At 41.1% G+C, this 6,585-nt stretch overlaps 1 long non-coding RNA gene across 1 annotated transcript; it reads left to right on the top strand.

The window, feature by feature from the left end:
• Positions 1-2,920: 2,920 nt before the first annotated feature.
• LOC147904564 (uncharacterized) lies at positions 2,921-4,652 on the top strand. The gene is made up of 3 exons (XR_015542122.1): positions 2,921-3,263; positions 3,344-3,465; positions 4,440-4,652. It is a non-coding gene; the product is annotated as an uncharacterized LOC147904564 (long non-coding RNA).
• Positions 4,653-6,585: the final 1,933 nt, after the last annotated feature.

Below are 6,585 nucleotides of genomic sequence, written 5' to 3'. Positions count from 1 at the left end.
GAATGTGGCCCAAGTCCATCGTCATTCCATGGGCATATAGAGTGAGTGGACTTGACAATCAATAGGTGCACTGTGGTAGTAGCGCCAAAACTTCTCCAACTTCAAAAAGGGGAGTCACCATCGTGGCTATAGACTAGCATCTTCATCTGTCATGGGGACTGGAGCATCAGGGGCGAGGCTATATCCTCCTCTCGTGCACTCTGGATGCACTCATTGCCAGTGGTCAAAGGACTACGTGATGAACTATGTGAGGGGGTGCACCTCAAGAATTTTGTATAGATGGAGGTGAGAGCCCTTGAGCTGGTGCTTCCAATGATGCATTATCATGCTATCTAGCAGTTCCTAAAAGGACTATAAGTCTGGGTGCCATTGGACATCTTTAGGGGGGGAAGTTGGCGGGGATGGCGAAGCATCATCATCTGCAAGTGGCATGGGCTCCGGCTCTATTGTGCCTGTTGGCATTGATGCATCGGCTTCTTGTACAAAATTGGCTACTTTGAGCAGTGTGTTGAAGGCTACATCAAGAAGGTCGACTGGAGCGTTAGAGGAGATGGATGGGGAGGTCTCGTGCTGTGTGATGGTGGCGTTAGAGGCATTAGACGAGTACTCGGGCAGTGTTGTCCAAGGGAGGGGAGGGTGGGCAGCTTGTTGGGTGGGTTGGGTGGGAGCTAGAGGAGGTGGTAGTGGAATTTCGACAGGGGGAGCAGTAGTATTAAAGAGGGTGATTGCTTCGTTTCCCTCTTGCTTGTTGGTGACTTCATTAAGGTAGGCTACATGAATTGTTTCAAAATTGCACCAAGGACTCGAGTGAGTCTTGGAGAGCTTGTAGCACCCTATTTAAGAGGATTATTATGCTGAGGGGGTGGTAGGTAGTGGACTGGTAGGCCACAAGTTGCCCTTGGGATTGGATGGTAGAGGCTCGGCCGTAGGTCTGCATCCAATTGATGTCTACATGCAGACTTTTGGGTGTGCAGACCCACTGCATGAGTTCCTCAGGCTTTGCTATTTGCATCACTTCATCATTTGTTTGGATAACTAAGGGACTCAATGATGATGCAACACCAGGTTTGAAATTTGAGGATGGGATGGGTGGATAATGTTTGTAGATCGGAGGGGCGGAGAAGAGATAGCAAAGTAGGTTGGAGATCTCAAGAGAAGTATGACATGACTAAGATGGGGTGGTAGTGGTTAGGGTCATGGTGAAGGATAGTTTGGAGGGTGTTAGGAGGAAGTGGAGTAGTGAGGTCTAAGTGGAAGATGAGGTTTTGTGCACGGAGTGCATCAAAGTACATTTGGAGGGTCTGGGGGATGGTGTGTGGTGCAAGTGTGTATGTGGCCAACTATGCAGAGACCTCCCTATACATCCAAAACTCTTGTTGCTCGCAGTCTTTCACTCCTGACTCCTCTGATTGGCCCATGGCGTGCTGGCATTCATTATCTGCTTGGAGGCAAGCCGTAAGTTCCCTCTCTTGTGCCAAGAGATCTTGTAGGGATCGGATCTGTTGTTCGTGGTTCTCCTATGATCGGGCATACTACGCTTCTTCCTGCGCTTTTGGATAGGTGTTGAATTGTATAGATCCTGGTCTTGGAGAGGCTTGGTTGGAAAAGTTGTTTGCCTTGCGCTTTGATGGTGCGGACTCTTGTGTGACATTGGAGAAGCTCCAACTCATTGCAAAGTCTGATTTGAGATTACAAAAAAAAAATATTTTCCTTTCTTTGTTAGAAGCCACTAAACCTATGCGAGACATGTACTTCATGCCTGTGGGCGACCTTGAGTACAGAGGGTGTGTTTCTTCTACCAATACAAATCATCTTTCATGGTGTTTGTTTGTTTCTTGCCAATAACATGACTCTTATTTTTTTATTATAAAATTGCGTCAACTTTTACTGTTTAGGTGGATTAGTAGAGAGATATTTTTGGAGAAGGTGGAGAGACAGTCATTGAAAGTGCTTGAAGATTTGAGGGTAATCACAACAATGGGCATGCCTTTGGATACCCCTAATGATTACACATTGCAGCAATACATGGAGGATATAAAACTGGAGGGGAGAAAACATATGTTTGTGGTGCTAAGATCAAAGGAAACAAAGATGGAGAGCAAGGGTGGAAAAAAAGGAGATGGACTATCTGAGTTGGACATGGCTGCCCATAGGGTGGTTTATAGGTATGTTGTCAATTCATTCGAAGGTTCATTTTTCATTTGTCTATTTTTGTGCTATTGATTCATGTACTTACACAATCATTGATGGTTGTTCCACTTGATTTTTTGACCTTTTGATGGTTTGGGACATCCAATTTTTTTGTGTTTCTTGGTTGATAGATATCTCTCCCACTTGGCAATAGAGAAAAGGATCTCTGACATTCCAAATTTGTGCAAGAGTTGGGTGGAGATTGGTCATGCTACATGCATGTATCCACCTGGCATGCACCGTCTCTCTCAATGGGAATTAGCACATTGTCCCTGGTGGATAGATTTTCCTAAAGGACAAGTACTGGTGCGAGAAAGAGACTTGTACAATACTTATGCTTCACAAAAAGCCAATGAAGCAAGTAAGGACAAAGTGGAGGGAAGCTCAAGGAGAGATAAGAAAGAGAAAGAGAAACAAGAACATCCTACAGAAAAAGGTAAGGAAGATACAATATGATTGTTTGTTGATGTTGTCTTCAATTTGTTTTGACATTGCATTAATAAGTTTATGATTGTTCTCTTTCTAGATGAGGGACCATCTAGTCCTATGCGGCATGAAATGGATCACATAGAGAGTGCAGGTAAGGGTGTTGTTGTGTTCTGCATATGTAGTTGTTCCTTTAACACTAGTTTTACTTGTAATTAATTTGCTTTTGCATATAGATGGAGAATCAATCTCGGGACTTGTGAAGCAATACGTGTTCCATCGATCACATTCACCTGACATTTCCTTGGCCCGTGGCATCACACCTTTGTTTGCTTGTACAGTTGGAGATTACATTGCAATGGGCAAAGACTTTGCTGACTCTAAAAGAAATGATAAGTATGCTATTTTGCATGAGTTTTTTATTACAGTGGCTAGTCGAGATCAGGACTACAAGAGGATGGGTAAGAAGGTGAAGTGGGCTTCAGATTTTATATTGCTCGATTTTCCATCTGGCTATCCACTTGATGAGAGAGGATCCACTCCTACTTGGAATGTCTTGCTCGAGGACCATGTGCGGCATGGGCTTGCAGTTGCATCAGCTTCTTTGTCTGATAGTGGTTGGTTGGCATGCATATGTCCTTTGGCAGGTAAGGCACAATACCACAATTGACATTTCACATTTTTTGTTTCCATTCTACTAGTTTTAAATAAAATTAATTGCTTGTAGGACAATGTATTGGTTGGATGGAACGGTTTGCATATGTCTAGGGCTTGGAGGTTGTCAGACGTGTGATCATTCATGACAAGTTTCCATATGGATTTTGTAGAGAACATGATAAAAGTGTTAAGGTAAGCTACCATTCCATGCATTCTATGTTTGCATTCCATGATAAAAGTGTCTTTGACAAATGTCTCCTCGTTGGTCCTATGCATGCTATGTTTGGAAGGATAAGTCCTATGCATGCTATCTTTGCCATCTTTCATGCTATAATGCTTGCTAGTTGAAGTCAATATACTATACATGTTTTTCTCCATGTGGTTTCCAGATGCAATCTTCAGTATTAGCTCTAATACGTAGAGCAAAGAAGAATCCAATAGTTTTTTGGGAGGAGAGCTTTCCACTTTTCCAACAGCTTTTGATTGATCCACGTGAAGATGTCTGGACTCATTACATACCTCCCTCTGCAAGGACAATCGTGCCGATGTCTTCTCAGCTAGCACGAGGTGGACTAGAGAGGAGTAGTTTTTTTGTAGGTTGCATTATGTCTCTTCTCTGTGTTCCTGGAGGGCTGGTTCTAGAGATGGGTTGTGGTACAGCCCCTCTTATGCGTGCTTGTCAGGCCATTGGCAGGCCTTGTTTTTCATTTGATTCAAACAACAGTATTATGGCTAGCATTGTTGAGCCACTTGTGGCAGATCATTCTGGAAAACGGATCAGGTCAGAGCATGATGGAGAGGGGGAAGAAGAGAGAGTGGAACCTGTCACAAACCCCTTTGATGAGTAGTATGCTACTGGCCCTGAGTTTTTTTGTTATATATTTTGAATGCTAAAATTAAGGACTTTGAAAGTGTTATTTAGCATCTTTATAATATGGTAGATAGTGAACATTTACGGGTGCCTTTGAATCAAGAAAGTACAAATTTTGATGCTTTGGATAGTGTTTGTAAGGCCTTGATCTAGCAATTGATTTTTTTTGCTTTTTGTTGGTAGCGAATTGTCTTTTGTATAACACATAAGGATGGGAAGACTTTCTTCTTGTTGGAAATTATTTTCATTGTTCCACTTTGACTTACTTTCCTTTGAAATGTATGTTTTGTTGTAGTTTGTTGCCATGCTATGCAGAAAAAATGGCAAGATTCATGACAGCCGACAAGAGATATGATGAGTGGCAATTAGATAAACCACATGCGCGCAACTACTTTCTTGATGATGAATGTCAGGGGGATTAGAACATGGTTTAAAACACCATTTTGTTCATAGACTGATAATTGTTGTGGTGAACCATGGATACATTTGGAAAGTTTTGGTCTAGTGCATTTTGCGGGTGAAGTGGTATTTCAATAGTCATCTATGTTATGAGTTTGGTAATTAGTTTATGTTCTTCAAGTGAAAGATAGGGTGGATTGTAAGTCTGAGTATTGGTATGCTTATTATGACAACATCTTGCTATAGTAAGTTCGGTTTCAAATTTGTTCTCATCGGAGGAATTGTAAAAAAACTCGCTCGCTTCATTGGGCCCGCTCGCTTTTTCTCGCTCGCTCTATTGACTACCCCTCTGTTATGCAGTAAGCTCACTAGCACAATTTATGTCAAGTCCAAAACATTCTCACTGGAATGTAGCCAAAAGCGTCTTGAGATACATTAGAGGTACAAGACATCTTGGAATAGAATACAAAGGAAGTCATCCAAGGTTGCATTGATACTGTGACAATGACTATGCCAGAGATAATGAGACCAGGAGATCGACACAGGGATATGCATTTTTCCTTAGTCAAGGTGCTATATCATGGTTGTCAAACAAACATCCAGTTGTTTCTTTGTCTTCAACAAAAGCAAAATATAGGGCACTCACTACAAGTGCATGTGAGGCTATATGGGTCAGAAGACTATTGTTAAAAATAGTTTACTTTGATGAATCAAAGCCAACAACAATATATTGCAATAATCAATTGGCTCAAGCATTTGCCAAGAATCCAATATATCACTCCAGGACAAAGCACATTGATGTCATAGAGCACTTCATCAAAGAAAGAGTCTTACTTGGTGACATCACACTGCACATTGTGATAGCAAAGAAAATGTTTCAGACATCTTTACCAAACCACTTGGCAAAGAGCTTTTCGAGAAGCACCGACAAGACCTTGGTTTGACATAGAGGAAGGGCATTCCCATTAAAGGGGTATGATGGAATGTAATGTTCGGTCCTTCTTTGATTCCCCAGAATCATCATCGTGAGGGAAGGCCTAGTTCATGATGTTGATCTTGAGGGAAGGTGTTGAGAAACCATGCTTAACATCATGTGATCATATGTGCATAGCACACTAACCAAATAGAGTGCTATAAGGAAAGGGTTAGATGCCTTAACCCTAACCCTAAAAGGGTTTGTATATATTCTACAATTTCAACTAAATCTAATACACAGTTAGTCATTTGTGGTGTGCTCTCTAGCTGTGCCGTCTCTCCTCATATTCACTCTTCTCCTCTCCCCTCTTCATATTTTTTCATGATAGATGGCACTTACATTGATGCTCATCACGGCCTTTAAAAATGGTTAAAATAGTATGAAAAACATGTCAAATTTTTTCTTTTAATGTTATTGAAATCTAGCTGGAAATAGCACTCAAAATAAAGTCCAAATGACCAAGGTATTGCAACTTAGATTTGGGTGTTTTCAAGCTTCAAAGACAAACTGATTTGGCCAGCAACATTGCCACTTTGACCAAAAGGTATCAATAACAAAAACACACACACATGCACACATGCACGTGTGCACACACACACACATGCACCATTGTCACACATGTGCACGTGCACACACACACACATACAAAGATACATATACATATACATATGCATATGCATATACATTATATATACATTTTCATATACATATACATATACATATACATGCACATATACATATACATATGTATTTATGTATGTATGTATGTTACATACGTACATAAATATGTAAGTACACACATATGTGTATGTACATACATATGTACGTACATATGTATGTACACACATATGTCCGTATGTATATACATACATGCATGGATGCATGGATGTATACATGTGTGTGTGTGTGTGTGTGTGTGTGTGTGTGTGTGTGTGTGTGTGTGTGTGTAGTACCAACTTCCAAGGTACTGAATTAGTGTCAAATGTGTGAATATGAACATTGATGATCAAAATCAAATGGACTAATGCTGGTGGGGGGCATTTGGATTGGTTGAGATGGATCTTCT

The sequence above is a fragment of the Dipteris shenzhenensis genome, chromosome 2, assembly GCF_047967505.1.
Source record: "Dipteris shenzhenensis isolate YYH24624 ecotype China chromosome 2, Dip_SZ_1.0, whole genome shotgun sequence".
NCBI classification, from domain to species: Eukaryota; Viridiplantae; Streptophyta; class Polypodiopsida; order Gleicheniales; family Dipteridaceae; genus Dipteris; species Dipteris shenzhenensis.
This window is presented reverse-complemented; position numbering and strand designations above follow the sequence as displayed.